Here is an 11,382-nt window from a genome sequence, read left to right as displayed (position 1 = left end):
GAATTTGTTTACACATTAAAATGGTTCTTATGACATATGTCTCCTACTCAGAAGTAGATGTTTATTTGTATAGCAAATAGAATTTCATGACATTTTATGAGTTCTCATCAAAGCCTTTAATAAAAGTGAAAAAGTTTTGATATGCTCTTTCCTTGAACCCATTGTATCCACCTGTCTCTGATTGTCTGCATTTCATAATTAAATGAATGCTTTATTTAAAAAAAAAAAAAGAAAAAAGAAAAACAATCCATTTGGGGAACTCCGTCAGTAAGGAATGATCTTGACTTCATAGAACAGACACTACTAAGAGTGACACTATTTGTCCCAGATAACTAGAAGTCTGACAATAGTCTCTCCAGGCTACCATAGCTACTTATTTTATTATCAAGGATCTACCTATTGCCCAGTGTGTAAGCCCCATCTTCCTGATTATGGCCTCCAACTCATAAAAGTACTGCTACACTCCAGGCATAAAACTGATGTTACAAGGAAGAAAAAGAAAAAGAAAAAACTGTGAAGAACTGATGGTACCTATAATTTGGAAGACAGAATCTTCCCCAAAGCTAGCAAATACTCACTAGCCACAGCTATGTCACATAGCCATCTCCAGCTTCAAGGTTATCTGGGATACTGAATTATTGTAGGTGGGCTCAACTGCCTATCAACAAAGTTGGGAATTTTTTCTTTATTCTTGTTCCTAAAATTCTTTTACTAAAATTAGATATTGAACAAAAAGCATTATCTGCTACACAGGCTTTCAGGAGCACATTGTTAGACACCCTTGTTCTGTAAAACCTGACTCATATTGTTGCACATGAGTTGTGTATATGGGCACTCTATCTTAGCAACATAAATATTATATTTATTTTGAATAATCACTTAAATAGATTTTATTTCATGTACACTTCAATACATTAAATTATTTTTTCACATGAAAACAATCTATAGATATACTTATTAATATTAACCGTAAAATCGCTATTGAGTTTACTACTTCAGATCTTTTACACTATCTTCAGAAACACAATTTTCTCTAACCATTTAATATTTCAGAATATCCTACTGCTATCTACTTTGTTGAGAATCTCAAAGGCTTTCCTTCTCCTGTGACTTCATCTCTCCTCCTTAAAACCACTACTTGACTTTGCCTTTTGTCTAGGAGGACAAGTAAATGTCAGCCCTTCATTTCAGTGATAATCATGCAAATTTGCTATTTTTAAAAAATAAATGCTTATTTTAGAATAGTTTGTGACTTACAGAAAAGTTTCAGAGAATTCCCATAAACCCCACACCGAGTTTCCACTATTGTCAACATCTTACACTAGTATGGTACATCCGTCACCATACATGAGCCAATACTGATACATTATTAACCAGCATCCATACTTCATTCAGATTTTCTTATTTGTACCTAATGCCACCATTCTGTTCTAGGATGTCATTCAGGAGACCACATTAGTTGTCATGTTTGCTTAGTTTCTCCTTGGATGTGATGGTTTTTACACACTTTTCTTGTTTTGGATGACTTGACAGCTCTGGGGAGTACTGATCATTTTGTCAAATGTCCCTCACAATATCTGTCTGATATTTTCCTAATGATTACACAGGGGTTATAAGTTTTGAGGAGAAAAAACACAGAGATAAAGAGTCATTTTCATCATATCAACTAAGGGTACATGCTATCAACATGGCTTTATTGTTGATGTTAACCTTGATCACCTAATTGAGGTAGTATTTTCAGGTTTCTCTCCTGTGAAATTATCTTTTTTTTTACCTCCTTTTCCATTTTTTTTTTGAAAGAAGTCACTAGATACAGTGCACACTTAAGAAGTAGGGAGCTATTCCCCTCTTTCTTGAGGGAAAGTATCTAGACAAAGTATTTGGAATATTTCTGCATGGTCTATTTACACCCATTAGTTTACATATTCAATCATTTATATATAACATTATGGATATTGGGCATTTACTGTCTATTTTGATCCAATACTATATTGTGCCATTGCTCGAATTGTCCTGATTTTGGTCACTGGGAGTTCTTTCAGTTGGTTCCTGTGTCCCTCTATCATTGGTATCTGTGGGGGTTTTTTTTGGTGGTTTTTTTTTTTTTTTGTTCCTTTTGTTTTCTTAGCACTTTCTTACTTTATGGCTATAAGATGCTTCAGGATCATCTTGTGTATTTCCTGCCTTAGCCCTGGAGTCAGCCACTTCTCCAAGAAGCCTTGGCTCCTTTTATTGGAGAATGGTCTTGGAAATCAACAGGGAGCAAACTGAGGGTTTACAGAGGGAGGTAGGTGTGGGATGGGGTACGTAAGTGATGGACATTGAGGAGGGCACTTGTTATGATGAGCACTGGGTGTTGTATGTAAGTGATGAGTCACTGAATTCTACTCCAGAAACCAAGATTACACTATGTTAACTAACTAGGATTTAAATAAAAATTTGGTGAAGAAAAAAAAGAAATGTAGTGGTTAGGTGCAAATTTACTTTTAAGTGGCAGTTCTGGTATAGTAAGAAGTGCACCAGAATTAGATTCAAACTTCTGTTCTCACAGAGCTATGGTAAGAGTTAAATGCCATCAATAAGAACATCACACATGATTCTTAGAATAGAGGAGACATAGAGTAAGTGCTGGAAGAATCCATATCTGAACCTCCTGTGACTCCACACCAAGCATGCTCTATTTCCTGTACCCCTTGTAGTATTTACCTTTAGTTATTCCACCCACAAGTTTCTTACCTTTTGCCTACAAACAGACTCAGCTTTTTTAACTGAAGAAAGAGAATCTTTCCCTAGATGAGGTTTCTTTTTTCAAGTTATCAAATATTTTAACATCATAGTCATATTAATATTCCCTTCCTCATCATTCACTCATTTCATAGTGTTTTAAAACCTTAATCCATCTCGGTCTATGTGCTCCTATTGACCTGATCCAGGGTATAACTCCAGAAGGCGCTAGCACTAGGAGGAGCTTTAGGCACATAGACTTACACCACCTCCTTGCACAGATGAGAAAGCCGAAGCAAGAAATGTTTCAGGACTTGCCATGGACACATAACTATTGTGCACTTAGTTTTTTTTTCTAAAAAAAAGTCCTTCATGTCCTCATTTCGATTGGTCCCCACTTCACATGAAGCTGCTCAACATTCCCCCTTATCTTGTTTCATTAATTGTATTACCTCCCATGACCACAACAGTCATATATATTTCTCTTAGATCTTTTCTCTTACCAGTCCCATATCCTGAGCCACAGATGCACAGCTTTAATTGCCTAGGGAACAATATTACTTAGATGTCCTACAACTGTCTGAAACATCTACAGAGTAAAAGTCATCATTTTACTACTAAAGTATTCCTTTTAACATCCCTATTTTTCTTGATGGGAAATTTATAGCATTGTTATCACTTCTATTTTTATCTCCATCACCCTGATACCAAATCTCTGTTGAATTCTATACATTTTTACCTCTGAAGTCTTTAATATAGCTCCATTTAATTCCAGTTCTCATGATTCTAGTTGAGCTTTATTACCTGCAACATTTACATAATTCAATGAATAGCTTCCTCCTTCAACTTTTCCTTCCCTTATAATTTTGAAGATCATGACACATTAAATTTCTTAAAATACAACCCTCATAATGTGATAGGCTATTCAAAAATTCTCAGTTTCTCTGCATTAATAAGATCCATGCAGTTTAATACAGTAGCCACTAACTACCTGTGGCTATTGAGCCCTTGAAATGTGGTCATTACAAAGTGAGACAGGCTGAAAGTGGAGAATGCACACTGGGGTTTGGAAACAGTACAAAAAATTAAGTATAACCTCTATATACTAAATTTTTTAGAGATTAAATGCTGAATTGGTAATATTATGGATATGTTGGGTTAGAGGATATTATTAAAATTAGTTTGGGATGCCTGTGTGGCTCAGTTGGTTGGGCATCTGACTTCAGCTCAGGTCATGATCTCACAGTCTGTGTGTTTGAGCCCCGCATCGGGCTCTGTGCTGATGGCTCAGAGCCTGGAGCCTGCTTCAGATTCTGTGTCTCCATCTCTCTCTGCCCCTGCTCCACTCATGTTCTGTCTCTGTCTCTCTCAAGAATGAATAAAAATTAAAAAAAAATTCAAATAGGGACACCTGGGTGGCTCAGTAGGTTAAGTGTCTGACTTCGGCTCAGGTCATGATCTCACAGTTCGTGGGTTCGAGCTCTGCATCAGGCTCTGTGCTGACAGCTAGCTCATGAGCCTGGAGCCTGTCTTCAGATTCTGTCTCCCTCTCTCTCTGACCCTCCCCTGCTCATGCTGTCTCTCTCTTGCAATAAAACATAAAACAAATTTTTAATTAAAATAAAATAAAATTAGTTTTACCTTTATTAAGTGATTAGTAAAAATTTAAAATTACATATGTGGCTCACATTATATTTCTTTGTACAGTGATGGCCTACATATGGAAGCATACACTCAGATTTTCATGCAAAATCTACTAGAATTCCCCAACTTTCCCAACTTCTTTTCCATTACTACATGTATGTGTATATGTATGTCTTTGTCATACACTTCATTCGATGAGACAATTGCTATTCCATGACCATACCCCCAGGCTTTACCACTGCCATGCCTTTGTTCATGTGGCTCACCCCAACACAGCTCTCTGTCTTCCATTCCTGTCTATTAGGACTCTTTCATTATCAAATAACTAAAACCTAATACATGAAAGCATATGCAAGAAGACATTTTATTGGCTGTGTAGCTGAAAAGTCTAGATGCCAGATTAAGAAACTGTTGGATCCAGAGGCTTGAATAATGTCATTCAAGATGTGAGACTCATTTTCCTTCAATCTCTACTCCCACCTGCCCTGCTTCATCTCATACTCTCTTCATCTCTCACCTCTCCTTTCCTTTGTGCTGGCTTCAACTTACTTTCATGTAGTAAACTCCTATAGCTCCAAGTTTTCAGCCCTAAAACAAAAAGTTCCTTTTAACTGCACTGAGCCAAATATCTTCAAGGTAATAATTGTTAACCTGAATAGTCAGATTTGGGCCATATGCAACTCATGAACTGAGGATGGAGTCAACCTCACCCAAACCACACAGCCTGAGGCTGGAAGGTAGGTTATGCCTGGAGGAAAATCAAGGTGATGACACCAGAAGATGAGGAAACAGTTTTGGAGCAGATGAAACTAACAGGTACAACTGACCTTCTTAAAGGTCTATAGTTCATCACAGTTTATCTCAAACAACTTTTGATAATGGAAATCTTCCACCTCCTAAATTGGATGTGGTTTCTCCCTTCTTTAAATTCCCAGTCCATATTGTCTGTACCTCTCTTGGGGCAATTGCCATATTTAAATCCTTAAATTTAGTTCTGTTATCATAATAAATCCATTGCCTCCAATCCTTGTTCTCTAACACCACCTCTAATAAGGTCCACATGAGCTATTGAGTGCAAAGTAGAAATCTCACATTTATTGAATTGAACAGAATCGTTGTTCAGCATAGAATCTTTGCATTGTTCTCTATGCACCTAAAGAGAAATGTAGAGCTATAAGCAAATAAAAGTAACTTAATATAGCTAACTTGTTATTAGATAAAAAGTAGTACTTAATTGCTGTATTCATACAGAATGTAAAGAAAATTCTGATTTATAGTAAGAGATTAAAATATTTTAAAACAACTTTGATTTTATATGTGATTATCGAGTCATAGGAGAAAAAAAGTATTACAGGTGAAAAGAAGTGTTTGAAAATAAGGAAGCCAGAAAGGGAAAGAAAACAGGCAGAGTGAAGAGAGAAACAGGCAGAACAGGAAGGGGGAAGAAAGACCAAGTGTCACGAGGAGGAGAACAGCAAAAAGCAGCAGAGTGTAAAACTAAGATCAAAAATCTGTTTTCTGTTCCCTGTGCATTAAAGGCAAGGGGAAAGAAAAACAGAGGGAAAAGAATAGATCACATGGGGTATAAGCAATCATAGACCAAAATTAAAAGGTGAACAGCAATTTGGGGGGAAAAGTGTTAACAAGGATTATAGATAAAAATAGTGCTTGACACATAGTAGATTCATTATAAGTGAATAAACCCTCACATGTTTAATATATAAGGAGCTTCCTACAAACAAAATTATAGTAGAAAAGCTGTCAAAGACATGATCAAAAGAAGAAACATAAATCATTAATAAACATACAACTAAAAGTGAAATTTTAGTAAATCCAAACTGCAACATCAAACAAGGAGATATTTTGAACTCACATTGGTAGGTGAATGAAAATTTATACTTTTCTAGAAAACAATTTGATATCGTATTTGTTTAGTTACTGCTAATGTTACAGCAGCATACGGAAATAAACATTTATTTCCCACGTACAGGTGTCTGGGGCAGCAGGATGGTTCTGCTTCAGACTAAAATTCTGGCTGGCATGGCTTTCCTCTCTATGAATCTCATTCTTCTCCTGAAACCAGTGGCCTACCCAAAGCAAACCTTTCTCTTGATGGTGATAGGGGTACGAGAGGGCAAGAGGAAATGTGCTAGACTCCTATGGACCCAGGATCAAGACTGACAAGACCAGAAGCCAAAGCAAATCATAAAACCAAACTCTGAGTCAAGGTTTGAGGACATATGCTCCATGCAGAAAGACAATACTTCAGAGTCATGGATCAGTGAAGAAGGAAGAATTGAACCAAGCATTCAATTTCCTACAGGTAGTTTTCTGGAAAACCTTAACAAAAGTCCAGAAGTCACACACTGACTGATGACCCAACCGCCAAATACTACTGCTGTTTTTGTTTTGGTGGTTGTGTTCTGAATGCCCTTACACAGAGCATGCATTCCCCACTGTTTCTACTCAGCTGGCTGTCTTCCACTTGGCTGCTCTTTAGGGACTTGACTTCATCCTGCAGGCATCTGAACTTCAGTTCTCTAGTTTACAGTTATACCATTACACCACTATTTCTAATTGTGAAAAACTAGAAATTCATCAAAGGTCCAAAAAGAGGAAAATAGACAAGGTCCTGATAAAATATGAATATTATATAGCCAAAATTATATAAAATTATATCTCATAACATTTGGAAAGCCTTTCAGTATAGTAATAAAATTCATCAGGATTTATAGTTACATGTAGTTATGTTTTAAATTTTATAAATGAATAATGTATATATATATTATATCCTTTTATTAAAGAGAATGATAAGGAATATATCAAATATTACATGACCATCTCTGAATGTTAAGATGACCAATGGTTGTTTTCTTCTTTGTATCATTCCCTATAATCATAATTTCCTACAATAAATATTGTTGCTTTTATAATGCAAAGAAATGTGTAAAAAACAAACTGCTCTTTTGCCCACAAATCTATTAGGATTTAAATGTAATTTCACATAATACTGTCCCTTCCACTTTGCAACTTGAAAACAGAATATAGTGGTTCCATACTTAGTTGACATACAACATTCACCCGCCCTCTGTATGGTACAGTCCCTTATATTATTTATAAGTGTGTTTCTTTCCCAGAATAAATTATATATGACTTTGAGGACCGTAATGGCTTTTACTACAGTTCTCATATCACCTAGTGCAATGCTTTAGACTTGGTGATAATGACAAAAGTAACACACTAAACTACATTATTTCATTTAAGACCAGTCTTACAAGTTATAAAATGTCATTCCTACTTGCTCCTTATTTTATAGATGAGGAAGATGAGACTTTGAGAGACTAAGTAACTTGGCCGAGATTACATACAGATACGTAGCAAGGCTAGGATTTGACCCCAAGCAGTTTGGTCCAAGAGCCTACTCTGAATAAAAAAAAAGCCATTAAATGTGCAGACCTTGGTTGGTATCTACCAAATTCATTTCTTGTCATTATCTGCTCTACTTTATGTTCAGAGGAATCTGATTCCTACAGCCCGTGCTTCTCAGTCTCCCTTATTAACTGGCTTCCTTGTAATGAGAGGCACTGGAAGGATACTGGAAGATAGCAGATTTACCTTCTCTTTGCCCTGAGCAGCACCTCCACTCAGGAGTCCCAGCTGCTGCTGTGTGGCCCTACCACATCCTGGACCTTCTCCTCTCCCTCTCCTCTCCCTCTCCAGCCAGAAGTTCAACAACTTCTTGTTGCTAATCTTTGCCTAATTGGCCTCTGTTTGGTGTCTCTTTCTCCCTTAGTCTCTCTTTTTTTTTTTTTAATTTTTTAATGTTTATTTCTGAGAGAGAGAGAGAGAGAGAGAGACAGAATGTGAGCACGAGAGAGACAAAGAATCCAAAGCAGGCTCCAAGCTCTGAGCTGTCAGCACAGAGCCCAATGCGGGGCTTCAACCTACAAAACACGAGAACCCACAAAACATGATCAAGACCTGAGTTGAAGACTGTTCCTTAATTTACTGAGCCACCAGGCGCCCCCTCCCCTAATCTCTTTAACCAATTCCATGAATTAAATTCCCTGTTTGAAATATTGACCTCTTCCACTAAACATCTCCTCAGGGAAAAATTGCCTAGAAGAAGACCTGCTGGTTTTTATATCCAAACTTCAGGCTCTATGAATTTCTCAATACAATGGTTTTTTGATTGATATTTATAAAGGATATATTTATATTTATGTCCCAAACCACTACAGACCATTTTAAACAAACCAAAACTCTCCAGTGTGAGGAGAAAGCCTTGTGTTACATTCCGAATACAAATGGTAGAACATCAACATCACTTGTGGATGTTTTAGAAAGTCACATAGGGAGCATCCCTATGTCACTCTTAGAACCTGACCTCATGTTTCTTTGCAATTGATCTCCACCAACCAGGCAGGCAGTTTCTTTGTTTACTGCTATAGCTCCAGCTTTCAGAATAATGCTTGGCATATAGTAGGTGCTGATTAAGTATTTTGTTAAATTAATATTAGACTCCCTAGTGATTCCATCTATAAATTTCAGGCTTTTCACTACAACCTCTGACTGAATTACAAATTAATCACTTGATCCTTTTTGCAATTAATGCTTTAAGTCCTCGATGTTCTCTGATTGAAGAAAGGAAACCATAGAGACCTATAGAAGAATTTATGTCTGGCCCACAATGGGCAGATCTAGATATTACTCTAGAATGTTGTCTAAAAAACCCAAAGATCAGAGTCCAAAGAAAGAGTGAAGGGACCTTTGTAAAAACCATTAAACAAAAAAACCAGCAGATGAAACTGAGTCACAGAGAATCTCCTCCCTATCCACTCTAGTACAAGAATCAGGAGACTTATTTGAGAAACAACCCAGTTTGGGGACAAGATAGTGCATAGCTTTGTATAGTCAACCTCCATTTCATCATGTGTGTAATGTGAAAGATAACATTTCATAAACTTTGGAGTTCCATACCATTATCAAGGTGGAAGCAGCTACAATATTAAAATATTTTAAAAAGAAGAAAACTTAATATGCACACATAATTTATAAACAATTCCATAATATGCTATACTGTCGTGAAATACAGTCAAGTGTTTTCAAGCCAAAATCCCTCTCTAAAACCTGATTTGTATGGATGAATTATTAAAAATTCCACCGCATCACACTCTTCCAACGAGTGATTCCCAGATCAAGAACAACAGAAGTTTTTAAAATACTCCATCCTTTATATCTGTTTAGTGCTTCCTACTGGAAATCAACACTGGAGCTTAATTACAACTGGAAATTAACATAAAGACAGGATGATTACTGACCATCATCCGAGAAGCAGAAACTGAGGAATCCCTAAGCTTTGTGATATTTAAATACCCAGGAGAAACAAAGACCATCTTAAAAAAAATACTCGAAAGGCTAAAATCTGAGGTACCAAAGGTTCACACAATCCAGCCCAAACAACTAAGCAACCAGCCTGCAAAACCTTCGATGCCTCCTCTCTCTCAAGCAGGCACCACAATTCTTTCCCCGGCCAGCGGGCCGCGTTGGGAAAACACTCCTTGACTGGATTCATCTGGGCTTATCATAAGTGATATTTTTTAAATGGATCTTTGAGTGACCTTTCTCTTCCTCACTGCCAATTTGATACGGTTTGTTTTTCAGTAGCAGCTACGGGCTGCCTCCGGGCGAGGCTGTGCCTTCCGGTCCGACAGCCTGGCGTTCAGGTACTGACACTGCGGAGTTCTAGCTGTGAGGTCCCTGGGAGGTACTTTTGTACTGAGCAAGCGTGGACCCTGGATCCTCCAAGAAAAGGTCGGCATTGTCACTTCGGAGTTCTCTTTTCTCACAGTAGCCTGGCAACCAAACTGCGTCTCTTTGATGGAGGGCGTTCCTACTAGAAAACAGCTTTGTGAAAAGTGTCAGGGTCATCTTTAGAAACCCAAAGAAAACAAAACAAAACCCCCCAAAAAAGCCTACCACCAAGAAGGCAAAGAGAAAAAAACCCGCGCACAACTCAATTATTCAGCTGCACACAACTGCGCCTGACAGGCCCTGCTAACAACACTCTATTGAATTTAATTAAGTTTGTCCCTGTAGCCTGTGAACTGCTCGGCCAGACCTGCAGTGGGATGAAAAGCCTGAAGGCAGACCCCGTGAGGCCATTGTTGATAACCTAGCATTCTGAAGTTAGGTAAATTCCCATCCCAGCACATAAAATGCCCTGGGGGATAACCTTTTTAAGGGAAGCATTAGAAGTTGGGTGGGCCGAGGGCAAAGATGGGTAAGAACTTTTCCCACCAGCAATGAGTCTGTCCACTCTTTCTGGAGGCCTCTTGCTGACCTTTAAAAAACGCCTGGAGCTGGGAAGTCAAACAGTTACATTCAAATGCCATCTTCTGCCACTCAACTAGCTCTGTTACTTTATGGACAATGGCAAACCTGGCTGGGGCTGTTTCTTCCTTTGTAAGCTAGGAAAAGTCACGACCACCTGGAAGACTGATCAAGATTAAATGGGGTAATACCGGTAAAATGCCTGACACTGTGGGCTCGCAATGACTTTCCCTGCTTGCATCCTCTAAGGTGTGTTCCCCTTTAGTAGAAATCACTTGCAAACTTGGTAACATAATAATCTTCAAAATGCAATGCTGGAAGCACATGTCTGCTCCCTCCAAATGCCTCGCAGAAGTGCCTGCCTCTCCCCTGCCGTACCTGTGCACAAGCTTTTCCCTGGCACTGAAATATCCTTTCCAGTCATTCTTCAAGATCCCATTCTAGTATGTCCAAAACTCTTGTCTTAACTCTGCCAGGGAGTTTAGCCATTCCAGGCCTCAGGTTCTCACAGCACTTAATTGAAAAGTTCTCTCTCAATTAAAGAGTTCTACCCATTAAATTGGGTGTTTCTTTGTAAACAAATCATGATCTTCTTATGGGCATAGTTGGGTACCATTTATTTTTATATTATTCTAATATTTAAATGAAGTGGTCAATAAATTTCTAATTGATGAATGGGCA

The 11,382-nt window shown here is 37.9% G+C and overlaps 1 pseudogene; it reads left to right on the top strand.

Annotated features, from left to right (window-relative positions):
* Positions 1-10,268, top strand: part of LOC115301816 — a 10,930-nt pseudogene extending 662 nt beyond the window's left edge.
* Positions 10,269-11,382: the final 1,114 nt, after the last annotated feature.

The sequence above is a fragment of the Suricata suricatta genome, chromosome 1 (genome assembly GCF_006229205.1).
Source record: "Suricata suricatta isolate VVHF042 chromosome 1, meerkat_22Aug2017_6uvM2_HiC, whole genome shotgun sequence".
In the NCBI taxonomy this organism is placed as follows: domain Eukaryota; kingdom Metazoa; phylum Chordata; class Mammalia; order Carnivora; family Herpestidae; genus Suricata; species Suricata suricatta.
This window is presented reverse-complemented; position numbering and strand designations above follow the sequence as displayed.